At 49.0% G+C, this 27,682-nt stretch overlaps 1 protein-coding gene across 3 annotated transcripts in view; it reads left to right on the top strand.

The window, feature by feature from the left end:
* Window positions 1-27,682, top strand: part of bma (SCY1-like protein bma) — a 426,844-nt gene that overhangs the window by 181,172 nt on the left and 217,990 nt on the right. For all 3 annotated transcript variants that reach the window (XM_072284465.1, XM_072284464.1, XM_050175166.3), the window contains exon 3: window positions 5,437-5,478. The gene's annotated coding sequence lies outside the window, so the exon portion shown is untranslated. The remainder of the gene's footprint in view (window positions 1-5,436; window positions 5,479-27,682) is intronic.

The following is a 27,682-nucleotide window of genomic DNA, read 5'->3' as shown; positions in this document are numbered from 1 at the left end:
CTAGCGAAGCGTTTCTCTCTTAGCGTGGTCGCCTCAGTAAATCTGCAAACAAGGCAAGGATATCACCTCGGGCTACACTGTAAATCGATTTATACCCTTAAGCGTGCATAAGGGCATAAATATACCTATAACTCCCACCCTCACACCCTATTTGGGTGCGAGTTTGTGTGTTTTAGACATATTTACACCCTTTTGCATTTTGAAGGATGTAAACAAATTTGCAGTCTAGAGCCCGTGATCAGCTAGTGATCTAGTCAAGCTGCTGTTTTGCAGCTTTTTGTTCTTGCCCTAGCGTTCTTTTTCTGCTGTAAAAAAATACCGAAGTAAAATGAAATGAAAAATGATATCAAAAATGAAACTGAGAGTGGCGGTGGAATTGGATGCCTTGAAGCGCCCAAACGTTATTAGAATGACAACATGAAGCGACTGCGCGGGATTTTCTTCTGTTACGCAAGCTCAAGTTCATGGTGTCACGTCTGTACGAAAACCTGCGCATTGTTTTTTTTACAGCAAAGATGTATATGGCTAGCCGATTCGTTCATCCGTCTGTCTGTCGCCTGTACGATAAGAACTCCTCCGGTGCAACCCAATGCGCATGCGCGAAAAAAGAGAGAGAGAGAGAGGCGCGCGATTGGCTGCGCCAGTAGTGACGTCGTTGCTCTCCATCGCAGCTGAGTGCGCTCGCAGCAGTTTCTCTCCGGCTTCTAAATGGTTACTCCTGAGGACCAGGCAGCTTTCGATCAGCAACGCCGCGAGTATAACCTGGAATGAGCTCGTCTGCGCCGTGCCGATGCTGCAGCCCGCGCGGAAGAACAGGCTCGTGCAGCCGAGCGCAAGCAGCAACTGTGTACAGAGAATCCGGCAGCCTACTAAGCCGTCGTTTAGTGTACCGTCGGGATTAACCCAGTGATAAACACCGGGGCCGCACGTTTCAGCTTCGTTAACCTGCACGGAGGACGTACGTACGTACGGAGAACGTGGGCGGTGATTTTTTTTTTTTTTATTCATCGTATGGGAAGAAAAGTTTCAATTGCTTCACCCTAGCCGTCAAAACTTGCGTTGACACCTGAACGACCGAACACGGTAAATGAGACCACTCGCACGCGCGTTCACCGCATTCGCGCAGACCCGGTCGCACTCAAAAAAAAGTACAACAGTGCAATCACCAAATCCTGGCGTCGACGACCGTTGGGGATCGTCTTCCAGCAACGTCTGCTCGGAAAGCAGATGACCTGAAGAAATAGACAGCACGCTATTGGAGGGCGGTTAGTTAACTGATAGCTGGAGGCGTTAGCCGTAAGTATATTTGTCCTTGTGCGCTACTGCATACGGCTGATGGTGCTTTGACTGCGCGGGCACCACTCACACATCACATCAACGCTCCACAGATGGGTACACCTCATTTGGTTTCCCATGGATCAGCGAAACGCAATTTCGCAACGGCGATGCTATAGCTAAAGACCCCCGATGCATGGGCTTAACGAAACCGAGTTCAAAAATAGCGCGCCTATACCCGCAAGGCATTTCGTGTCGCAAGCAACCTTTCTTTTTTTTCCGTACGGTACACTGGCTGCTGGATGATGAACGTGCCCCGCGTGCCAGCATTCGACGCGCGGTCGACTTTGACGAGTCTATGCACTGGAGGAAATCACTGAAGAGTGCGGAATTGCTGATGAGCACGTCATCGTGTTTCAAATCGACGGTGTGCACCCGTCTCGAACAAAGCGTCGTTGGAGTGAGGGATATATTTCTACCATATATTGAAACCTCGGACGTTGCTTCATCTCATCGAGCAATGGACCGCTGAAGCGTGAGGTCGCTCAGCAAGAGATGAAAAAAAAAGGAAAAACAGGGAAGTAAATTGAAATGGCCAGACAGGAACAAACACGACCGCGGTACAGATTCGCTTTGTTCTGTGCCTCGCGGCTCAGGCTTTTTTCTCGTCGAGAATTTTCTGTCTGCGTGGAGAATGTCGTCCCTCGTCGGGGCAATCGCGAGCCCGCCTCGAGGGATGTATAGGTTTTTGTTGAGATCAACAATGCGGAATGCTGAACCACTTGGCACGACGTCACGGTCTGGTAGAGTAATTGTGACGACGGCATGGGAATGAAGAGGAACACACTCGGCGCCCGCCTTACAGTCAGTTTCTAGGGCTACGTTATTTGTGTGTGTGTGTGCTTCTGTGTCTGAGTGCATGCGTGCGTGCACGCGCATTGGTGGGTTTCTTAGAATGCGCGCGGGTTTTGATGTGTGCAGTATGTGCGTTTTAGAACGTGCGAAGCGTAATGCGTGTCCCCGTTCATACGTGTATTTCGTGCGTTTGTGCGTGCGTGCGTGCGCGCGCGCACGTCCACGCATATACCGAAAGCGGCACAAAGAACACAAAGGGACGCCGCGGTTCGTCATAAAGGAATCGAAGTGTGGCAGAATTTTCGGTATGTCGAAAGTTTTCATTGTGCCATGTTTTCATAATACCCGTTTTGATTGCCGAGAGAGCACTTAAGCGACCCCAGAATGTGGGGGTCACACCTTCTACAGCAGACCTTCAAAAAACATACTACAGTTGCATCGCCCTCTTTACGGAGCGGGAGTGGGCTGCTCAAAATGAGACAGTGTGCAACTATATAACTGGTACAGTGGCGACAGCCTCAGGTTGAAATTCGATTTCTGTTTCTGGGACACCGATTTGGCATGAAAGAAAAAAAAAGGAAGACGGAGAGTCAGCTTTGGTGAGAGGGGAACGAAACAGTTGGGTCCAAGCGAAGAAAAAAGTTAATAACTAACAAAGAAAATTGAAGGAGGTGGGGGAGGGGGCTTCTGGAACGCGTCTTCCTTCAACCAGCGTCAGCTTACCAAGACGTGAGCGCTTCACGCCGGTCTGAGTCCACCTGTCATGGTGAGGCTTACGGGGATTACCAGGCCTTTTACTCGAGGAGCACTTCAAGCAGCGGAGCCTCCTGGGCTCCATGGGTCTTCCTTTCCTTTCTTTTCTTTTTTCTTTTTAACTTTCTCTTGAGTTCTATACGTTGGTGCACACATCAACAGCCGCAGCGTGGTGTGCTTGAAATCAGTGTGAGCGTGACAAAAGCAAAAAAAAAAAAACTGACGATAGGACATAAAAACAATCTGCGCATTGTCTTAAAGAAATCTGTAAAGAAAGAAAGAAAGAAAGAAAGAAAGAAAGAAAGAACGAAAGAAAACAAAGGAGGTTGTTCCAGGGTTTGAATCTCGGACGAGGACCAATTTTTCTTCAACCGCGAAGCGTTCTTGCTGAGAAACGCGTACGGGTTTCCTTTGTAGCTTCGTGCCACAAGACGGGTGGTTGCGAATTTTTTTCCTCCCTTTTATGCACATCGACATTAAACACGCATGCTTTAGTTGTTTTATGCCATAAGGGCAAGCTTCCGAATATAAACGAAACATTTGAATCGTTTTGTGCACACCTGTCAAGTAGGGCAAAAAAAAAAGGTGTAGTTGCATCGTCTCCAGATGCCAACTTCTCGTCGAACCCGGATAGTAAAAAAAAGGACAGGCAACAAACAACAAAAGAACCACGCTGATCGTACATCGCCTACGGCAAACACACACAAAGATCTCGGCCACAATGAACCGCTGCCTGCCCTCCAGCGGCAGCCGAACTGGCGCGGCGGTCACCGCCAGGCGGCAGCACCTCCCGCTCGATTGTTATTCACCGCTTCAGGCGCCCGTGTTGCTCTCGTTTGTTGTTTACACACGCCTTAAACAGTGTGGTCGGGCCGGGCAGGGAACGAGGGCTCCGAGAAAGCAGCGTGCGTGTGCGGTCTTCGTGCGTGCGTAAAGCATGGTAGCCGCTCTCTATACATCCAGCCCCGGGGCTTGCACTGCGGCTTGGCCAGCTCTTTGTCCGACTGTGGGCCGCAACCGAGGTTTTCTCGCTATTCATTATTGTTCTTGTTATCTTTATCTGTCTTTTTTCTTTTGCTAGTTCAAACTTCAGGATCGCTAAAACAGTTCAGAGTTGTAAAGATGGACTGCCCTAGGGTTAAAGGTGTTTCATTGTAAGAATTATTTGGGATCGACAGGTACACCGTGGCGGCACTGAGAAAGAAATGTGCACCTTTTGTAGCTTACCTCATCCCCGAAAGAGTAATCGGAATTTACTTTGCACGCAATTGTTTCTTAAACGAGGCGCTCCAGATACTTTCACGTCACAGATGCCATGTGCGCGTCAGCCTAACGAAACGTTCCTGTGAAGGAAGCAGCAAGCGCGAAGCGGGAAGTATGCGGACGAAAGATTGTTGACGATTATTGCTGGAGGACAACATTACCCCAAAAGAGTATGCATTTTTTTTATGATTGACGGATGCCTGGTCCTTAACGCGTACCCTTGAAGGATTACAGAGAGAATAATATATTTAAATGATGGTTCGGGGGGCTTACTTGGGCAAATGAGCAAGCAGAAGCGAGATTGGGCTAAGTGTAGCTCTCTATCGAGGCTTCATATGCGAAGCTTCATAGTTAAGTTCCTGGCGTTAGCCCGTTTCTGGGCCAAGTCCCCGCCCTCACCCGGTACTTTCATCTTGGGTACTAGGCGCGAAAACACACACGACACAAGGAAGGAGACGGGACAGAGCGCCGCTTACAACTGCTTTTATTCGGAGGTACAGCACACACTTATATACCCGTCTTAGATGCAAGGACCACAATCACATCAAGATTGATATGGAAGCGCACTGGTTAAATATTTCTTTTCAGCCATATATAGAGATATTGACGCGTCGCTGACGCACATGCTTCCTTCTTTCCGATAAAGAAAGTTTCAATCACTTCCCGAGCTTTTTGATCTTTACTTTTTGCCAGAATTCGCGCCCCTGCAAAACATTGCTCACAAGAGCGTGATGGGCAGGACTTAATGTGCTTGGGAATGTTTGGCCCTTCTTTATCTGGCTCTAATTTTCTCTCATGGTCCCTAATTCGCTGCGTTAACGACCGTTTTACACTATCGTGTAAGATGATCCAACTAATTATTAACGAAATTTGCTCAGATACGTGCTTAATTACGAATGCTTGTGCCTGTGCATGTTTCATCGTGTCCTAGCGGCCCCCTGTTTGCCACAACACCCTAATTAAGTTCGCCTACTCGCCAAACCTTTCACGTGAATGCCTTCTTTGTGCATTTTCTTCGTTGCGTTGCCCCAGGACATCACATAATGTAGCGCTCAAATTGGGTGGTTTATTCGTACTAATTTTTTTTTTTTTTTTGTCGGGGCGTCAGCGACAGGATTGCGAAGTTTGTCTTCCTGCCGCCTCGTTGCTGTTTGTTAGTGATGGTTACGCACGAAAACTGGTCACTTTATTAGTTGCGAGTGGGCTCCGTCGTTATCGGACTCTACTGCTGAGTACTGCGGCTAGTTTCCTTCCTTTATTCATTTCTTTTCTTTCTTTTTTTCTTTGCAGAAAGCGGCTGAAGCAATAACACTGTTGCCTGTCTTCGTCACGGTGAGTCAGCTTTCTCTTTATTCTTTTGTCCTTTCGCCCTTTTATTACTCTCGAGACAAGCTGTCGCTGCGGTTATAAATAGATCGAGACGGTTATATGAATCCCGTTCATCATGCTACGCAGTCCTTCGCGCTACACACAATCACATCATGCTGCCTTGTTCGGCCTGAGGTAGCGCAACTGTGTTATTCAGCGCCGACTCATCCTCCTCGGGGCATTGGCGCAGAAGATTAACTCAAATTAAATCAAATCAAATAAATGTTCATACAATATGTAATACGTTGACTTCAACAGACGAGACGATATTCAACATACAAGACCATTTACCCTGTCGAAAGTTTGACTAAGAACTGAGGGTTCCGCTGTTGACCTACTCTTCCTCAACTCACGTGTCTGCGTCCGCGTGTGACTCGGTTGGCTTACAATATTGCACTGCTCTGCACGAAGGAAAAATTCGGGGCGAGGTTCACAGTAAACCCCTTTTCTAACCGCCCGTATACTATATGGTGCACGGCCCGTAGCACCCCGGTTCGAATGTGCCCCGCGTCATTAGTCTCTCCTTGTGTCGATGCGTTGCCGAAAGTACCGCGATGGGATAGAGACCCTGCAGCCCTTCACATGTATCAGTCGGACAGAGGAATATTGCGGGCAGATTCTGCCGGCAAGAAACAAAAAAAAAAGCTCTCTCCTCCTCGAGTTACTATCTTGGTGTAAAAGTAGCTTGGTGTAAGCGCTCGTCCGTGTCTCTTCTTGTTTCGTCTGTTTGGCGCTATAATACTTCAGTAACATCCACCAACTAGCCCAACAAAAACTTCTGAAGGAGCCTCATGTAGGTTGTCTGGTTATTTAGTCACTGAGTGATACATTGACTGATTCGAAAAATAGTACTACCCGCCGCCGTAGCCCATTGGCCATGGCGTTGCGCTACCGAGATCACGAGGTCGTGCGCTCGACGGGGCCGAAATAAAAACAAGAAACTAAGCAAAAAAAAAAAAGAAAAAACGTGTCTACTTAAACCTATAGGAGCCCGGTAAAGAAATAATCAGAATTAATCCCGAGTCCCGGAATACTTCGTCCTTATAATCGAATCGAGGTTTCAGCACGTGAAACCCCGGAATCTAATGTAAAATGAACGCTGTTGCTATAGCACAGTAAAGCGAAGATACTATGATGGGCCCTCCGGATTTATGTAATGACAAAGTTGTTCTTTAATTAGCACGTACAGCTGGAAGCACGAATCAATTTCCATTCCGTTCCTCTCAGCCGAAGTACGGCTTCCGCTGTCCGGGGTTCAAGCTCAGCAGTTTAATTATATTTGCCTTGCTCGTAACAGCAGCTCCACGAGGATTTCGAATTATATGGCGGAGGGATCTGGTGGAGTGACCTCACGTACTATGACAGGAACGGTGTTCCTCGCTTTCTTTCCCCATCGTTTCCCTTTTTGTCGGCTAAAACCTTGGAATGATCGTCAGTGCCCTCAGTGGCGAACCATTCCATCTATTACAGTTAATGAAGCATGAATAATCTAGTTAGCGAGGAATGGTTCTCAGCGGAATGTACGTGCAATGAGCACCCAATGTACGAGCACCCAGCGCCCGCGTGTCATTTACTTGCACCTTTTACACCATATACAGAACAGAAATATTCTGCAAAGGCATGAGCAGCCTTCGAGACATCACTATTTTTATCGAGAAAACATCTTCTGCGCTTTCTTTAGGAGACTGAGAGCGCGCGAAGCTCCAGAAATATTTTGAATTACCTCTCTTGCTCGCTTCAACACATTCTATGTGGTCATTGTCATGATGATGATGATGATGATGATGATAATAATAATAATAATAATAATAATAATAATAATAATAATAATAATGATAACATTGCACTCTAGACAGCTCGCAAGGTTAAAAGAAAGGCTGAGGCCCGTACGCTAAAGTGTGTGATAGCCAGCCATCTAAGCAGGAATTTTCAGGGTGCAGAACCCCCCCCCCCCCCCGCCCTCCGCACACACAAGGCAAGAACTGGGCAGTCGACGGGTGCACAAATTCGCAGCAGCGCCACTTAAGTCAGGTCGCAAGGAAGGGGAGTCCGAATGACCAGGGGGAAGGAGAGAAAGCTCTGTGTGCGAGATATAAGCATCGAGTTGTCGTGTCGGGGCGTAAAGGCAAGATGCGGCTCACGCGGCCATGACCGCTAGTTCAGACGCACTGAAGAAGAAAGATGAGTGCTGTCCACACAGCCGTCCTGCAGAATAGAGAGACCACTGCGATGTTGCGCTGGTATTGCAGGGTGTGCCACTTGCGGGCATTGAAGCGATCCTCGTAGGCTGACAGGAGGTTGCGTTGACCGAAAAGACGGGCGTTAGAGGGTGCGTGCTGCCCATGCTGAACAAACTCAAGTCCGTCAGCGAGGCTAGTTTTGTACAGGGACTATACTGATGCGCAGTAGTCAAGCCGCGGCAGAATGATAGAAGTGTAGAGTGATCTGGAAACCTGAGGTCCACAGAGAAGGGAGACACGGGACACAAACCCAAGAATGCGACAAGCCTTGAACACAATGCTAGTGGAATATGCGCAAAAGTCGAGAGAAGGGCTGAATGTTACACCCAGAATGGGAAAGGGAAGTGCAACGGCAGTGAATCTAATGGGAAATGCAATGACTGTTGATTGCCTTCATGCTAGACAAGGGGCACTTCGACCCCTGGTTTCACCTAACAGGAGGCTCAGGTGGAACAATTGCCTACTAGGTATACCACCACCACAAGCACCACCATAAGGCGATATATAGTTTTCCAGTGATGTCACAGACTCCGCTTCTGACTATGCTAGTATACAAAAGTACGGCGGCCACGATGACATCAGTCATTACCACAATCACAGCAATTATGTATTTTTTCCCAACTCCCTTCTGTAACGCCTTCGGGCATTGAAAGTAATGAAATAAATAAATATTATTGAGCGTACATTGGTTTTCTGTTACAGTGTCACCGTTTGTCACCGGACTGCCACTGTTATCGATGTGTCGATCAAGCAAGACGTGCCTGTTGTGTTCTCCCGTGTCTTGTTAGCGCGATAGCGTTAAGGGATCCGTGTCACAGAAAATCCGGCGTGGGCACCCCGCGTCCAGTGTCGACCGTGGTTTAAGCAAAAATCATTCAGAACCGCGCGAACCCAACCACGCATACTCTCCGTGTAGCGCAAGAAAGTTACTCAACTAATTGAATTTCTCAAAGTAAAATACGTCTAAACAATCCTAAAGTACGACTCACACAACCTACAGACATCATAGCGTCGTATGGTGATTTGAATATATGATAAAACACAATTCTGTTACGCGGAATATAGGTCGACCACAGCGTCCGAGATTTGCGCGCGCCGGAGCGCGCAAGTCTCCGAGGCCACGGAGCAGCGCACCCGGCCTCTTGCAACACATCCAAATGGCGCTCGCCTCCACCCCATCGCAGCCCAAGCAAGAGGCTGCGTTTCTACCAGAAAGATGGCCTTCGTGCGTAGCACTCGCGGCCAGCGTTTCCCGGTAAACATTACGTTTACATAAGCTTTACGCTTACGTAACATTACGTTTACATAAGGGAAGCGAGAGAAGCATTCAGGGATCTTTGAATGCTATCGCGCTCCACTCTTAAAGGCGAAGCTTAAGCGTCCCCCAATGTTTTTACGCAGCTTCTCGGCGAGCTGGTACTACAAAGTGGCGGCCACGGCGACGTCATTACACACCATCTATTGCTCTTGAAGACCCCGATGAGCCGCTGTAGCGAAGGGCTGTGAATTCAGAACAAGGTGGAGCAGATAGCATTGCTTTTCAAATGCTAGAGCATTTCCGAAAAGTACCATTGAGTCACAGCGCTAAGAACGTGTACTTTGTTGTTGTTGTTGTTGCCGCACGCCTGAGTCCCTACGTGGGAGACACCCGATCAGTTAGGGCTTATTTCTCTTCCGATCTAGCGCGTCTCTGACCGTGTGACGAGCTGGCAGACACACACACGCACACACACAAAAAGAAGCGACCTTACGGTAGTGGGGAAAACAGTGAATGCATAATCGAGCGCGTTTCAAGCGAGGCCTAAAAACAGCCGAGAAGTGAACGCGGTGTCAGAAGCCCGGGATTGCTCGCGGGCGTCCCTAGCCACCTTTCCAAAGCACCATATTCGGGACGCCGCTCTATACGAGGGGAGCTTCGGAGCACCTGTCTCGGAAGGAGGAAATTCCCCATTACCCTGTCGCTGCGCAGAGCGCAGAGCATCCCATCGCGCTGCTTTCCGTGCAAAAAAGAAAGCATGAAAGTTCTCGTGCACATAAAGGCAACATGGGGCTTCAGCGAGCCTGAGTGCCAGTTCTGGAACTGCGAGAGCAGCAAGGAACAAGCGACGGAAACGACGGCAAAAGGTTTTACGTGTGTTCCTGGTTCTGTCTTTTTCTTTATTTTTTCGCTTTGCGAGAAAGCTTCAGAACCAGCCCTTACCTTTTCCCCCTTGATGGATTGCTCGGCGTCGTAGATATGTGCCCGCCGTCTCTGAAATATGCGGGTGGCCCATGTAGTATATACAGCAAGCAAATGCAGACGCAAGTGTGCGCCGGGCAGAGGTATATGCATAGCAAAAAAGAAAGGAAAAGACTGCGTCTCTTCGACTCGCAGCCCCCGCCCACTGAGCCCGCCGGTTTTGCTGATTCTGCCAGTGAGAAATGGCCTCCCCTCCTACCAAGGCAGGCCAGTCCTCTATCGCGGCTTGGCTTGGCTCGACTTGGCTCCGCCAGGGGATAACACTGCTGCCACGTGCGCCCGGCTCCGGCATCTGCACCGCACGCCCCGTAACCTGCGCTATAAGTCGGCGGTATACCGACGGAGGAAAAAAAAATAGTACGTCACGTCGATTCTAGGGACGTGGTCGGCAAAGGGGGGAGAGGGGGAATACAAAGCCGTAGTGGGCTGACGTGCCGTTGCTGGGCAGCGAGAGAAACATAAAGGTTGCGGTTCGAAGAAGTACAACCAGGAATGCAGCGAGCTACGCAACGCAAAAGCCCGGATGAATACAGTAGGTCCCTCCACCTCAATATCTTTTTGTTTTTTCGTTACTAGTGGTAATGAGACGCGGTCGGGTATGCTTATGCACTAAACATCTAGCTTCGAGCCTGCTGCGTGACTGCCCCTGCGCACGCCAGCGCAGTAACTTCAGTTTACTGTGGCATTACGAAAGCGTTGCTAGTTTCTTTTACTTTTCTTTTTTTGCATGCTACTCTGGACGCCTGCAAGCAGTTGATTAGTGTGAGTCAGTTTCGCGGTACGGATTAACCTGCGTTCTGAAAGGGAGCAAACAATAACGGTGTTTCTCGGCAACGCGATATTTTCGCAACGTGGAGCACGGGATGTTCGAGGCCGTAAAAGGAACGTGACAAAGGTCTGTTACTAGAGGGCATATCTTGAAGCGATCGCGCACTCGGCCGGAAGTACTTGCGAATGCATAAGAGGAAACGATGATATGTTCATTCGGCTCTCTTCATATATGCCGTAACGACAATTAAGTCAGGGCACTATTGCACCCAGTTTAGACGTGCGCCCGTTATATATTTAATAGTTAGCTGGTGACGACAAAGCCTGTCTATGGTTTGGAGCTGAACACTGGGATGTGAGGGACTTCCCTAAAACGAAAGGCTGTGGATGTTAGAAATTAAGCAGCGTTGCTTTTTCGCACATGTGGTCACTTCTTCCTTTACACACACACACACACACACACACACACACGTATATATATATATATATATATATATATATATATATATATATATATATATATATATATATATATATATGCGTGTTCCTCGGGACCCGCCGGGTTGAAAAAAATTAAGCTTCGCTTTTTCACGTTCCGAAACGACGATGTGATAATGAGGTGGGAATGGGTGTTTTCATTTTGACCACCCGCGGTGCACCCGCCGTGCGCTCATTAAAGCCCCTTGATACTTTATCGCTCATAGGCTCCTGACACCACCCAGGCGGCGCGTCGGAGCAAGAACTATCAGCGCCTCTCGCGGCATGTTGAGTCAACACTGGGACGGAGGGACCGCTATGCCAGAGTTGTGCTAGCATCGACACTGTATGCGCGCTCTTACTTACAGCAACAGAAATGACGCGAAATTTTGCTTTGTTACTTGAAGACGATCGCAATATTATTCGCTTTAATCTAGACAAATGTTGTACGCCGCTGGACACGCCCTCGGCGTGAAAGAACGGATCTATCTCTTATTTTTTTTTTTTAGCGGGGTATCGGCATTCAAAGCGTTGGAAACAGACAAAAAGTTATTTTTATTTTTTTTTGCTTTTCAGACGTCGCCATGCCGTATATGAAGTTATGCTTTGACATAGTTATTCTATAGAGTCTGCGAGCACGACTCGTGTCGGTATTCGATTAGTTCGCTCTTTCGTGGCACTGCTTCGATGCTCTAGCGACCCCTCAATTTTCGCTTACCTTAGCGTGCTCAAAGTCATTAGCCGCTTCTCAAGCTAATGCACAGAGGTAGTGAAGAAGTGTGCCCATTACATTCACGCCACTGAAATGTCCGCGCGTTTCGATAGATGTCCTGCTGCGGCTCCACTTTGAATAAAGCGAAACAGAAAACTAAATGATATAGAGGCGCGTTAAGGAAGACATAAATCCGGATTTTTGTAATAGGGCTGCCTCACGACAGACTTAATTCTGGCGCATTATAATTATGGATTGCAGCGCTATCGATCAAAGCGGTGACAGGCACCACGCTACCCAAACATAATTGAAAAAAAAAAATAAGAATGCAAATAACTACTCTCGAGTTACAAATCCGAGTGAATGGGTCCAGTTAGCCAGACACCGCCGCTCCATGTGAATAGCACCTCCCAGGTGCGTATACCTTCACGGGATGCTGAAGTAACAGGAATCTGCCCTCGCCGCCAGCGCGAGCGCGGAGAGGCGTTGAAGCCTATGAAGCATCGGCGGTGGAATCGAGCGAGCCATCAGATCGCCAAGAGCAACGAGCTAAAGAAGACACGTGTTTTATGCTAATCTCGATTTATGAATAAAAATTTTTCACCCTAAAATGACGTAGGGGACGTCTTAGCCAAGCCATCTATACGAACAGGCAGAACAATGACACAACCTGTCCGGCGATGCCATTAGCAATGTCAACGTACGAGCGTCGAAAACGCAGTCGCCGGTGACTTGAGGACTGACGACGTAGCAAGAACCACTACGCGGAACGGAAAGCCTAAGCGTCGGTTCCCGTATTTCAAAAATAGAGTCATTCTTTTATCGAACACGATAATGCCACGCTGTGCTTGCGACCGGTTTCAAGGTCCCCAACTGCGCCGTCACAGGGTGCCTGTACATTGCGCATCCGTCCCAGAGTGGCGCTTCCGCTGCGACAGATGTGGCGCTCGCCAGCAAACTCCACTGTCAGGAGCGCATAATCGAGTACGCGAGTGCATTTTGCCACCACCGAAATGCGGCCGTCACGTGACCGCCATCGAACACCCGGTCTCGAGCTCAGCATCGCCGCGTCGTAATTACTGGGTTACGGCGGCGGTTATAGCCGCGGGGTCGCTTCCTGCCTAACGAACATTAAAGAAAGGGCGACGTCAGCCAAGAATCAGAACAGGCCCTGCAGGCCACTCTTTCTCCTACACAGCGGCAAACCCCAAGCTGCTTTAACCTCACCGCAACCAACATCCGCGCTGTCGTCCTCTTATCTGGGCCGTCGTGTAAGCTGCTGCGGCAGTTTTCGTGCCAGGCCAGCTTCCTCCTTGCTCCTCCGTAGCGGTTCGAGACCATTCTTCACCGCCTGGGTGCAACGCCTATCTGCCACCCCTTCCACGCCCCATAGCGGCGTACCCTTTGTGTGTCCAGCGCCCGGGGTTCTGGAGACCGGCCGGCTCTCTTCTCGGTGCCACGCAGGGAGAACCCCAGGGTGCTGTGTGTCAGTGGCGCCTGTCGCCGGCAGCATAATGTGCCCGCGGTGCGCCCTCAACGCGACCAGGCCGGCAAGAACGGTTAGCAGAGTACGCGAGACTAATGGCCGTACTTCGGGGAGGCGGGTAAAAAGGGGGGGGGGTTCCGCGCTGGTCCGCGAGCGCCAATTTGGGGCTCGACTTGTCTTGGCTTGGTCAACGCCCCCTCCTCCTCCCTCCTTTTTTTTCTTTCTTCCGTCCTCCTTTCCCAGTTTCCCGCCTTTCCTTCGGAGTTCCCTGGCCTGCACAGTTCATGTGTCTTCTGGCTTGTCTTCTCCACGGTCGTCGTATAAGGAGCTCGCGTGCTCGTATGTCTAGTGGGCCGTATGGTCGCCTTGTCCGGGCAGGCTGTGTCATCCCATTATCTCGCCCCGCGTGTGTCCCTTGGAGACAACGCCGTATTTTCCTTTTGTTTTTCGTCGCCGAAAGGTTGCTTTCTCCTTGCCTTGTTGGTTCTGTTTTTTTATCCTTCTTTCGTCTCTCTCGATACATCGGTAGGAAGATAATCTGAGCTGCTACGCTATGCGTCAAGGTTTAGAGAAGGCCGATAAATGAGATATAGGATCCTTCGAATTTAATAGCCGTAAAGTATGGGTCCCACACCGGGGGGGGGGGGGGGGGGGGGGTTGCGCTCATGCTATCTTGTGGGCACGTGTGTGGCACTTTATTGAAATAAGTTGGTTGCAAGCGCGGGCATTTGTGCTAATATATATATTTCCCGTCGTGGAAATGGACCAAATGTATTTATTGTATATATATATATATATATATATATATATATATATATATAATGCTGGGGGTTCTACGCGCCAGAACAACGATGTGATTACGAGGCACGCCGTAGTGCGCTACTCCAGAATAATTTTTTTACCGCTTGAAGTTCTTTAACGTGCACCTAAGGCGCCGTAACCTAAACCGTGGGCGCCCTTTCTTTTCTTTTTCTTCCTTTCGCCTAGATGGAAACGCGGCCGTCGCGGTTGGTATTCGATCCAACGCCTTCGGACATTAACGGTGCAACGCCAAGGTCACTACGCCACCGCGGCGGGTTTTATTATCTAGGACGTAAACTATTCCCATAAGGAACACCTATCATCCGCTCCGATTCTTCCATTGCGTTATATTTTCTTTCGAGCGAAATTGTCGTATATCTCTATTTTTCGCGACATATCTCCTTTTTCCCCGCGACATTTACAGCTCATTCTTCAAAAGAACTCAGTCCCCGCGATGCGTAGACCAGGTAAGTCTTACATAAAATGAAAGCTATATATATATATATATATATGTATATATATATATATATATATATATGCAAAGCAACGAAGCTCCTGCATTATCCATAAGGCAAAATATTTCGTGCCATATCATTGTGCAGAAATGCCGAAAAAGTAACTTTGCCCCACTTTTCTTCGTGGCAGAACGCAGAGCGAACCCTGACCTCCTAGTAGGTTCAGAGCAGCGGTGGTAGAAGCAGGGCAATTGACAATTTTCAGGCAATAGACTCTCTCTCTCTCCCTGTATGTGTGTTTTCCTTCCTTTTTGCAATGAGAATCGAAGCTGACAGAAACGCCCAAGGGAATGTGAAAGCCAAGTGGAGATTCTTGTTCAAAGAAGTATCGAACCGTGTACTAAAAGGCGAAGGACGAACGCGCTGTCACTTTCACTTCGTGTTTCAGTTGTCGCAATCCCACTTTGCTTCGAACGCTTTTAGTTTGTATATTTGTTTTCTACGCCGTTAGGAACAACGTACTGGGAAAATAAATAAAACAACATGTAGATATCGATGTCAAGTGGCCGGCACAACTTGCGCGGAGTGCGTGGACTTCTTATTCCAAACAGCAACCGTTGAATCTTGCGGGTCGGTCGAAATTTTCGCCTGCCTGTACGACTTGGAGTGTACGAGTTGGAGCATTGCCATCATTTTTCATAAGCGCTACGGGCCGCGAATGTGCGACGAAGTTACATGCTGCTTAATTTGTCCGACACAAAAAAAAGAGGGGGAGGGGGAAAGCTCACATGCGGAAGCAACCTTTTTTGTCGTCCTCAAAGAGCAGCAGCTCTAACCAACCGCCAGAGCGACCGACCGTGACTGAATGGCTGGCCGACTGACCCACCGAACGACTAACCGACTGACTGACCTGCTGACAGACTCGCTCACTGAATTCACAAGGAGCGTCGCTCGCTCCCTGCCTTTATTGCTCCCTCCTCCACTCACTCACCGACGCACTCGATGAGCGGCCGACTGAAAGTTAACTTGCTGGTTTTAGTGCATAAAAGCTTTACCTAGGCTCTTATGAACGTAGGGTGCACGGCCCTCAATCAATTTTTTTTACCCCCGGGACCCATGGCTAAGCACGTGGTATTTTTCGCATCCTGCCCCAACGGTAGGGACAACGCTTCCGTCAGGCACGCTGTCACCTCCCACCACAGCAGCGCGATGGCGCTGTGGTCCCATTGCCGCTGCTTCGGTTAATCGCTACTCGTCGTGGTAGCTCAGAGACTCTGGAGTTACGCTGCTGATCACGAGGTCGCTGGTTCAATCCCCGCCGTTGCGGCCGCCCTGCATCAGGGGCCGGAATGCAACGGAGCTCGTGTACCGTACGTTAGGTGCAAACTAACGACACCTAGGGGGGTGGGGGGTGATCAACATTCGTCGGTAGCTTTACACTGCTTCACCTGTCATAACCCAGTGTGCAGTTTCTTTTTTTTTGTACGTTACATGCAACAATTTGTACGATTAATGCGAAACAGATAAAGGACAACCGTCCAGTCCGTAGAAGTCGGTATCGCACAGACAAAGAAGCAAGAAAGAGACAAAAATAACGATGCTATAGCTCAAAGGAAGCTTGAGGAAACCAATGCCGCGGCTCGTTTTCGGAATACGCTCGCATGAGATCCGGTCGCCCCGAGGAATGCAAAAAAAAAAAAAAAAAGGCGGTGCGAACGTGCGAGAACAAAGGGGGCCGGCTGCGCCGCGATACACCGGTGAGCAACAGCGTAGCCGCTCTACCCGCTGTACCTGTGCGTGCTTCGTAAATCGATGCCGCCGGCTTCGAGGACAGGCGCGCGGGGCGCCTGCCGCTGTAACGATCTTCGGGGCGCTCGTCTGAAGGAGGCGCCGTGTCTGCTCGTCCGTTTTGTCTACTCCAAAGACACCCGAGGCTGCTGGGACGCGCTCACGTCACGTACTCTACCCCCGGCATCGACGTCGCCCATTTCATTCGCCATGACTGCCAGGGTTGCATTAGCTGGTCGCAGAGTGCTCGACCGTCTGCACCAGTTCTCAACGTGCTGCCATATAGATGTTCCAACAGGAACAAAAAATCACCGCCCAAGCACTCCGTGCAGATAGTTAACCAGCGAAGTTGAAAAGTGCGGCCACGGTGTTTATCACTGGGTTAATCCCGACGGTTTATAAAACCGCGGCTTGGTAGACTGCCGTATTGTCGGTACGCAGTTGCTGTTTGCGCTCGGCTGCATGAGCCGGTTCTTCTGTCCGGGCTGCAGCATCGGCACGTCGTAGGTGAGCTCGTTCCTGGTTCTTCTCACGGCGTTGCTGATCGAACGCTGCCTGCTCCTCAGTAGTACTTACGACGCTTGGCCCACCCGTTTCGGAATTTGAGAGAAACTGTTGCGCGCGCTCGGCGGCGACGGATAGCAACTACGTCAGTACTAGCGCAGCCGATCGCGCACCTCTCATTCTCTCTTTCTTTCTCTCTCTCTTTTTTCGCGCGTACGCATCGGGTTGCGCCGGAAGGGTTTTTGGCGTACAGGCGACAGACGGACCGACAGATGAATCGGCTCACCATATACAGCTTCTCTGTAATAACTACAGTCAAACCCGGTTAAAATGAACAGGTTTCAGCGCTAAAAATAATTCGATATGCCAGGTCATTCGGTATATATCCAAACTTGCCTGTAACAAATAAATACGCACGTTTAAGATGCATTTATTATATACCAATTGTCTATCCTGTGCGACTTCCCCACATACGAAGACGAGAGGAGCGCCCTTCGTACAGATTTAGAACACTTAGATGACCGTCGTCTCACAGAGGAGTAGATCTGGAGCCTGTGGCCTCGTGCGTCTGTTATGTGCAAGGCCACATAGGCGCTGGTGCGTTTCTTGAAATGCATCAGCCTGTATGTCCACCTGTGACTGACTCACTGGTGTACGCCTGGGTACACCACTGAGTCACAGACTGGAACCTTCTTTCTTCCTTCTTCTCTTTCAATCGCCCTTCCCGCTACCCGTGTGCAGGGTAGCCTACCGGGCTCAGCCGGGTTAACTTCCCTGCCATTCCCTTATGGCGTATCTCCCTCTCTAGTATCTCAACTTGATGAAAAATCAAGAAAGAAGTACAGTTATTTAAAAAGAAAAAGACATTACGATCATTATCCAGTTATTTTTGCATTTTCTCTTGCCGCGCAGTAATTCTGCCTTACCTTCCACGTGGTAGCTTCGTGGCTATAATGTTGCTCTGGGTGTTGCTCGATGTGGCGGGTTTAATAACGGCTGCGGCGACCACACTTCGACGAGGGGCACGATGCAAAATAAGGTTTCGTGTAATTAGATTTAGGTGCAAGTGATATAACTTTACCTGGACAAAATTATTCCGGAGTTCCCCACTACCGCATGCCGGATAATTCGAGTAAATTCGACACTTCAAGAGCCAGAATTTAAAAAACAAATTTCTCGCGTCTGAGCAATTTTTTTTAGCGTCACTAAGAATGGCGTTCTCTTTGCGGTTGTAACTCTAGGTGACTACTTCACAATAACTCCCCAGAAAGCAACATTGCTAGAATGCCAGCGGCTCTATGTCTCTAGCAGCGGATGCCCCTAATTTGGTATGGTTATTGTCCAGCACGTTGTGCGAGAGGTATTCTACATGAGTGTCGATCAGTAAGTTTTGCGTGTTCGATATAGAGATTCGGTTTCGTTATATCCCAGTTTCACTGTGGAGGAGATACCGGCGCTGTGATCATTCGGTTGCCACGACAATGATGGTTAGTAAATGGATTCGTCTAATCTCCGTAGTCGCGATTCCAAGCGTTCCCGCGACGTTATCTATTACGTCCTTGTGAAGTTCCAAAGCGTCATTGTTTTGCAACGCTCCGCGCACACTACAAGATAGGCATTCGCAAGCGGTACAGGTTGAAACCGAGAAAAATCTTGGCGCAAGGGCTGTGTGTGCCGATGGAGTGGGAATAACATAGCCTTGGGGCATACGCGTACACAAGCGCAAGCAAATTATTCGCAGGCGGGTCGGCTTTCGCAAACAAAGCGCATCATCCCTGATTGATATACAATGTCTCGAGATGAGGCAACGCTAAGCGGCTTGCAGCCAAGCAAGCATTTCCAGTTTTGCCGGCCCGCACGCGTACAGCGGACTTCTGCAATGTCGCCCGGCCTTATCTGGGTCCGAATAATATATGGCCGACTTGTCAACGCCCGCGGCAAGAGGTGACTCGGTTCTGGGCGATGCAGTATGCAATAGCGTCGGCGTTTGCGCCTCTCTGCTCTAAATCACTAGTTCCGTGCAGCGTTACGCAAGTCGCAGCCTGGCAACCCATGAGCTCGAGCCGGGTCGCTAGTCCGAAAGAAGCTAACAAAACGAAAAAAATGTTTTTTTTTTCTTGTGACAGACCCGGTCATTAGAGAGTTTTAGCGCCTCGGTAAGCTTCTCACTGCTTGCGGATTACCGGGTTACAGAAGCCGTGAATGGTGGTAGCGAAGCTGGTGGCGACATTGTGGGGCGCTTTGTCGCACTACAAACCGTTAGAAACAGTCTTGTGTGGTGCGAGCGTCCTAGCCGAATGGTAACCGTAAAAGGACAGGCATGTTATCAGTTATATCGCTACCAGCGCTTTGCACAAGCAGTCACGCTGAATATGGTGGGTCAACTCAGCATTAGGCTCTCTGTACGTGACCTCCGAGATCGGAAGGACAGCGCGTTGCTTCATCTCAGAGGTCACGTCGTGTGCTATCTCTTTAGGCTCTGCCAAACGAGATGTCGCCACCAGAGTTTTTGCTGCTGTAGGTTTCTTCTGTAACCCTCTATTCCCCATGGGTTGAGGAGTCTCAAAACTAAATGTAAGAATCAAGCAAGCTTACGGATTCGGCTTTTTGCAGCGATGCTGTGTAGGAGAGTTTCACGGTGGCTTTTGTGTGGCCTTGGTGGCCTACGTCTAGAGGCATGGTTGGTATTCATGTGTGAGATTGTCTACGCGCGAAACTGCATTTTCTGTTGTCGTTCCCATTTCTCTTCTAGCTTTGTATTTGACCAACAGCAATTTGTTTTCTACAGTGATCTGCTTTGTAAGATGTATTGTTTGTTAGTTCTTTGCATTTGCCACCTGCAAAAATTTTGTACAAAGACCCAGTATGTTTAAATAAATAAATAAATAAATAAATAAATAAATAAATAAATAAGGAGGCATGGGTGCACCGTACCGTGCGGAACCGGATATAGTGAAGTTTGGTTATAGTTAAGAAAGAATAGCAGAGGACATAGTGAAGCCACTCCCCACCGCCGATAATGGACTAGAGCGGATAATGAACTCACGCGTGTGCTTTGAGCTGGTGACGGACCTACAAAAATATGCGCTCCGTGATTGACTGCGCACTGAGCATAGGTTTATTACTCAGCAATTACGAGGGTTAACTAGAAAATGCGCGTAGCACAATCCCACCATCTCGACTTTCTTTCACAGAAATCTGCAACGTCTTGGAATAAGATAATGTAGCTTTGACCCGCTTATTAGCAGTCTATCATAATTCGCTACTCAATCTGGTATGTCTCGATACTTTTAAGAGTAAAGCTTAGCTGTTGACTTTTGTTTTCGCGGATGACGGTGAATGTAGAACTTGCTTTCGTGCGAATATCCTTGCAAATTCTGCGTAGACTATTTCGGGGGTGTAAGGGTGCGAGTTAGAGACCGATTTCTACCCTTTTTTTGCTTTTAAGGGTTACACATTTGTTTAACGGTGCATATCAATGCCTTATAGTGCAGCCTTAGCTTTCAAAGCAATGCACCGTCTTTCGTTTAGAGAGTCAGACACAGGGGGTTCACGTACTGTTGCGACAGAGCTTTGAGAGGGGCGAAATGTTGGGGATGTCGTCACGGCTGGCGGTACGTGCCCGGGGCCCGGAGTCCGGCTCCGGTTCGATGCGCGGAACGCGTGACACAGGACGCGCCAACCGTTCGATTGCGACCGTCGGCCGCCAGCTTCGAGTCGAGCACAGCGCGTCGCGGCGAATCTCTTTTTTAACGCTCGCTGCTGCGCCGCCCAGCGCCAGGTGTTCCGTTGGCACAATTTCAATCGAAATCCCTCGTCTGTTGGTTTTCGTTGTTTCGTTTCTCTAGCGCAAACGTGTCGGGTGCCTGGCTGCATCGAAAATTGTTCCCCAAGTATTCACCGCTCTCTGTATAGTTCACACGTAACCACGTCAGTGGGGGTAAGCTTGGAGAGACGGCTGGTGTCCTCAGCACGGTGGCGTGCGCTTCCTTGACTGGCTTCGAGAGTGCAGACGGATGCCTTTAGAGAACCTATAGGCTTTCTGCAATACGAGAAAAGACGTGCCTCTGGACCTTTAGGTACGCCACAGGTCCTGTAAGAGCCACAGTCGAGGTTGCAGAGCGCCACAGTTAACTTCCTTCCTTCGTTCCATCTTTTGTAGCTACGTTCTTTACTTCCTTCTTTCCTTTCTTGCTTTTTTTGTTTGCTTGCTTCGGTGGTAGGTTCTTTGTTTCCTTCGTCACTTCATTGTTTTCTTGTTTGCTACCTCGTTTGCTTGCTCACTGGTCCATTCTTTACTTGTGTCCCTCCTTCGTTGCTTCATTCTCGCTTCCTTGCTTACTTGCTTGCTTGCTTCCTTCCTTCCTTCCTTCCTTCCTTCCTTCCTTCCTTCCTTCCTTCCTTCATTTCTTCCTTCATTCCTTCCTTCGTCCTTGCTTTCTTCCTTTGTTTCTTTGGTGGAGATGGTAGGTAACGAAAGCCCGTCGGCAGGTTGTTGACATGCCAAGCATAGGAAGTTGTCTGTAACTTTGCGGAATACTTAAGAAAAAGAATCGCTTCGTCAAAATGCCTGCTGCTTCGGTACGATCGTCATGATAGGATTAGCACATTTTCGTCAACGATGCACCTGAACTCCCTAGTTGAGTGGCGTCTCTTAATTGCTGCTCCTTTCTCGACTAATATGTTTAGTATGTCCTATGGGGGTGCCTGGATTTTAGTTCACGAACAATATTTGTTTTCCGCCCGCATCGCAATGCAGCTTCCACGACTAGCAATCAGGGGATGAATTCCTGAAGCTTTCTGTTCGTGAGCGCCTTTTGCCATTGGCTGGCAATGACTGGCAATGCAATGGCTGGCAGTGTGCCATGGTTGGGTACATTAGCCGTTGCTAACGTGCCTAGCGTCAGGACTGGCTGGTATTTACGCTTACGAACAATTCTAGCCTAAGAGGTTTAACAAATAAATAAATAAAATTATGAAATAAAAATTAAGTGAGTTTTGGGTGCAAGGAGCAGCTGAGTAAGAGTTCATGCAAGCAGTTCACAAAACCCCATGTTCACAAAAGGAATCTTGACAGTGTTGCTTTGAGCTGTCATGCACTCATTATTGAAAGCAACGCACATTTGGCTCTCCACAGGTACATCCCGCATATCTGTATTCTTTTTTTTATTCCGATAGCAATTATACGGACACTCCAGGTGCATTTCTGCCGTCGACATCGGCGTCGACGTGAGGTTCCGGGTAAAGTCCAAGGGAGCTAAAATCGTCGCCGCGCGCCGTACGCTGTTTGCGGGATTGAAAGCACGCGAAGTGAGCCCGCGATCGCGGCTCAATGTCGTGCACGCGACGGAGGAAAACGGGGACGAAGCGCACCGCCTTCCGTCGCGCGCAAAGCTTCTGGGGGAGGGTAGGGAGGGGGGTCTGGGCGCGCTCTACTTTGGGCGGCCCAGTGGCCGCGCACTCTTAGCCGAGCCGCTGTATCTTGAACGTCATCTGCTACGGGTACAGAGTCCGCGTTGCGCTGTGTTTTCGCGTTTTAGTTGGCGTTGATGCGAGCGGCAGCACAAAGGTCAATTCGCTCGCTGTTGCTGCCGCGTTTCCTCACTGAAGCGTTTCGGCATCGTGTTTCCACGGTCATCGAGTGAGATGTGTTCATGTTGGCTTGTGCGTGCATGACACCATGCTCGCTAATTTAATTAGTGTGCCTATGTTTACCAATTTATACGGCCGATAAATCGACTGTCCTAACTTCATACAGCTGTCCGCTAATTTGCAATCGCATTCGATGCTTCGCCTTCGGGGCGAAACTGCGACTTTATGTGACGTGATAAAAAAGAGGCGATGGCGCATGAATGCCCTTCCGGCAATTCCATGTATGATGTAGATTTAATATTTTATACGTGCGGTCTATACACGCTGACACTCTTGTACATGTAACACGTGAATAAAGATCAACGTACGTATATAAGGAATACACATATACCATTTTCTTACGCATACATGTTGTTTTCGTTTACATAGGCAACACGCTTAGTGTGAACACTGTTCAAAACTTTCCTTATCTTCATCTGTACATAACGTCACCAATGGATGCTTTGTCTTTCTTTGTCACTCTGCAAGGTTACAGAATAAAAATGGCTGCCTTAGCCGATTTGGAGAGGCTGAGAATCGATACCAGCAACCCTCCTGAAAGAAAGCGGCCAGTGGGTGCTCCCCCGAACCTCAATGAGTCTGCTCACGAGGCTGCGCGTGACCTCACCGACCGCGCTTCCTCTGAAAAGAGCGCCGACTCCCCTCCTCCCTACGGCCACAGGGACGCTCACGCTACTCACAACGAGGTTATTAAATTCTTCTACATGTCTAGAAGGGTCTTTCCACCCCCTCACCCCAAGTTGAATAGGGCGCAAGCCGTTTCGCTTAGACTTCTACAGACCAGCGCATATCCGCGTCTGTCCGTTCTTCACAAGGCTCACCCCGACGTGTATCGCGACGACGCCTGTCCGTCCTGCGGGCAGACCTCCACTCTAGCTCACATGCTCTGGGAGTATGGGTCGACATACCCCAAGTTCATCAAGGAGGAGTGGGACTCGCTTCTGCGTAGCCCCGCTCTAGAAAAGCAAATCCTGGCTGTTAGGCGTGCCCGCGACCGGGCCGGTGGGCTAGACCTGCCGGTCCCGACGTGGGACTAGCCGGGTGTGCGACGAGTTCGCGTCCTCGCCGGACCTGCAATAAAATTTCTTCACTCACTCACTCACTCACATCACGTGTCGATACGGATTTCACGTGCATATCATGCACTCTTCTACATGAGAATATAAACGACAAGACGTTACAAAGAAAATCTCAGTACAACAGGGCAACAAAAGAGCACTACCACGTAACATGCAAAGCGTAGAATTAAGTAAAAATAAATTGCTTTTTTAAGAGAACTTTTGTTTTCTTCAGATAACGATAGTGGGGTGTATGTATATGCGCTAATAGCGCTGGATTATGCCGTTCTCAAGAAAGCTTTTTTTTTCTTCAAAGCTGCTAGAGACAGTACTTTTGCATCACATTCAATATATAGTGGCGCCACAGTGAGGTCAGGTGAGCTAGCATCAGTCGTTTGAGCTTCCGGTTACTTGGAAGCGGCTGGTGTGGAAGTAATTTGCATACCAGAACCCGCTGGCTTAGTGCGTCGTCCTGCGAAACTTCGAACCGTACGGCTCATTTGCTTAATCTGAAAGCTCTTGCACGTCGCTTAGTATTTGGCTTGCGCCTCATAAATTTCCTTGGCGGAAGCACCTGTTGTGGGAAACCACTCTGAGGGTATTTAGGGACGCTGGAGCTGCTTGCACGGCCGTCTGTAGAAGATAGCCACGGCCGTGTCCGAGATGATCACAGTTTTGTGGGTATCTCGGACAGTCCTTGAACAAGACCTCCTGGCTTTATGCCGAAAGGCGCGCTGTCGCAATAAAAGAAAAAGAAGGAAGTCCTCCTAGCATTAGTTTCAATTTTTTTGAGGCACAAGATCACCTCAGTCCCACAAATCCGAAGCACCATTCCATACCAAAGAAAGTCGAAACAATTTGTCCGGTTTCACATCTGGACGTGGGGAGTACATTCGTACAAGGGAACCTTGAAATTCGATTTGAACTGAAAATTAATAGAGTAATTAGTGATCGCTAATTGGTCTGCTGAGGTTCCCACAAATGAAACTTCGCTGCAGCGTCCCTCTAATTAGAATCGCTCTTTCTCGATTTTTTTTTCTCCAACGCTCTTTCCGCTCTCTTTCGAACCCGTATTTTCACGATAAGGAGTAGATATTTGCGCAAGAACGGGGCACCAGCTCATTTTTCTGTAGTGAAAAATTGAGTTTCCTTTCATTATTTTTTCGTTTTGTTTTTGCATTTGGTGCTATACATTCTCATACAGTTGTCTAGATGTAACATATATGTAATTTAATGTGGATACCTACCACACTGAAAAGAGATACTGTACACACATGACGTACAAACTATAGTATACTGAATATGTGTGACAGTATATAACGACGTAACAGCATAAACAACCCAGGCTTACTTTGAATAAGCTATGAATGAAGAAACTATAAATACAACAGTGCAAAGAAAACAGCGCTACCATTCTACATACAAAACGCAGTGTCAGTAAAAACACATGGACACATTTCTTTTTTTTTTACAAAAAGACTGCATGGTTTATGTAGATCCGCTAACAGGACCAAACTGTGCCCCGGTCCTCAAAAAATTTACCACTTCGCTCACCACTGTCCTTTAACCATCCTTCGTTAAGCATCCTTTCTGACCTCCTATTCCTGTCACTTTCCACGCAAGCTAAAGTCGAGATGTCTAAGAAGGGGAGCTAGGCAAAGTCTCGGAGAAAGTTCGTGGGAAGTTCGGGAATCACGCCGAGTTAACTCGGAGCCGCTCCCTTCCCCGTTTCCCGGAGCCCCTGACACACACCGAGGGCACCCGGCCGCAGCAGAGGCGCTGTAGTCACCTAATCGATGGGGTCTATCTTCGCGTAGTGAAATTTAGTGCCACTGCCTGTCCCCCCCTGCACCAACGCGGCTGCTGCTGCCGCTGGCAGGCCGAGAATGCGGATACGAAGCCGGTAACGGAAGCAGCGGAGACCACATTGTGGGGAGTGAGGGAGACATGTTGGGGGATGCAAGGGAATTTGGAGGATAAAGGGAAGACCGCTGTTTGAGAAAGGACGGTTTGGCTTCAAGTTAAAAAAGAAACAAGCGTCGAAAAAGGACAGGAGCAAGAAGTAAGACGTCGATAAGAAGCAAGGAACAAAATGAATGAAGAGGGAGAAGTTGGAAGAACGGAAAGAAGGGATGAATGCAGCGAAAAAAGGGAAAGATGGGAGTAAGAGAAATCGGAGAGCACTGAAAGTAGTATATAGTGGCGGTGGCCGGAGAACGTCGGTTGAGACAAGATGGTGTCGTGGAGCGGGAAGACGAAACAAAGGAAGCAGGACAGTCGCGCAGAGATTCAAAGGAACCACAGGCCAAAAAAAGGGGAAACGGGAAGTGAGTGAAACCGACGCGCTGGGTTGCGACACGCGAGAGCTTGGAGGTGGGGAAGTATTAGAAAGAACGATGGCGAAAAAAAGGAAAGTGGGAGAGGAGGGACAGGGAAAGTGCAGAATGGGGAGAAGAGAGACAGACAGTGGCCCAGCATTCTCGCACTGGCGCTGCTGCTTCGCAGCGTAGATTCGAGACAGAGAGAGAGAAACCAGCAGCTTGCCAGCGCGGCTACTGCCACTGGCACGGAGACTCCCATTCATATCAATCACGCTGCGCTCGAAATACACGATGGCAGCTGTTTGACGCCAGCGCCTTGGCCCCCTCCGTTGTCGTCGTCGTCGCCATAAAATGCACTGCGTCCCTTCTTTCTCCCTTCTTTAGCGCCTCCTCTCCGCGGCTTTCTGTCCTTCCGTGTGGCTCAGCGCTTGGTAAATTGTCTGTGGCTTTTACTGTGTGGCTCTTCGCTTTGGCGTTTCTGTCTTTCGTCGTTATTTCATTTCCGTTCTTTTGCATTTTTGAAGTTTCTAGATGCTACCGTATGATCAAAACAGAATAGACGAAGTTTGTGTCACTTTAGTGCTAGATTTTTGAGATTCCTATAAAGGACGGACTGTGCTGCCGTGACTGTATGTTGGAATGCACCTTTGCTTGCTGCTTTCCTGTTTGTGTTTGTGTCACTTTAGTGCTAGATTTTTGAGATTCCTATAAAGGACGGACTGTGCTGCCGTGACTGTATGTTGGAATGCACCTTTGCTTGCTGCTTTCCTGTACAAGCAGCTTGGCAATGCTTTGCGCATACAAGTTGGTGCTAGCGGTTGTACTAAGATTGAGACAGACAGACAGACAGACAGACAGACAGACAGACAGACAGACAGAGACAGACAGACAGACAGACAGACAGACAGACAGACAGACAGACAGACAGACAGACAGACAGACAGACAGACGGACGGACGGACGGACGGACGGACGGACGGACGGACGGACGGACACGCCCGGCTCTATTCCTTCGCTTCCTCCACTGAGGCCTCGATCAGTCCTGTGCGAATAAAGATTCCTTCGTTCGTTCAACCTGAACTGGGTTTAGTTAGCCTGCCTACCTTACTCCAGATCCCTGCTCGCTCCTTTTTTTTTTCTGACTGCTTCGAACGACAGGATTGTGCCACGCAGATAACTACGCACATCACTGAGTAAAAGGAGGCGCGATATCAGAGAACCATCCGCCGTGGTTGCTTTGCGGCTATGCATGTTGGGCTGCTAAGCGCGAGGTCACGGTATCAAATCGCGGCCACGGTGACCGCATATCGATGGGGGTGAAATGCGAAAATTTACACCCGTGTACTTAAATTTAGGTACACGTTAAAGAACTCCAGGTGGTCCAAATTTCCGGAGCTCCCCCACTACGGCATGCCTCAAGATTAGAAAGTGGTTTTCGAACGTAAAACCCCCTAATTTAATTTAATTTCTATCAGAGAACCATGGTTACGGTGGCGAGACCGCTTTGCCCTATATACTTACGAACTGGGATACATAGCGCAAGAAAGACACAGGGACAAGCAGGTACACGGAACGGGCGCTGCTTGCTGTACGAGTTTGGCTGCTGGCCTCAGTGAGCGATTGTAGGCGTGCAGTTATGGACATCCGCACGTATCCACACCAATGGT

The sequence above is a fragment of the Dermacentor andersoni genome, chromosome 9 (assembly GCF_023375885.2).
Source record: "Dermacentor andersoni chromosome 9, qqDerAnde1_hic_scaffold, whole genome shotgun sequence".
Lineage (NCBI taxonomy): Eukaryota > Metazoa > Arthropoda > Arachnida > Ixodida > Ixodidae > Dermacentor > Dermacentor andersoni.
Note: the sequence above shows the minus strand (reverse complement) of the source record. Positions and strands in the feature narration are given on the sequence as shown.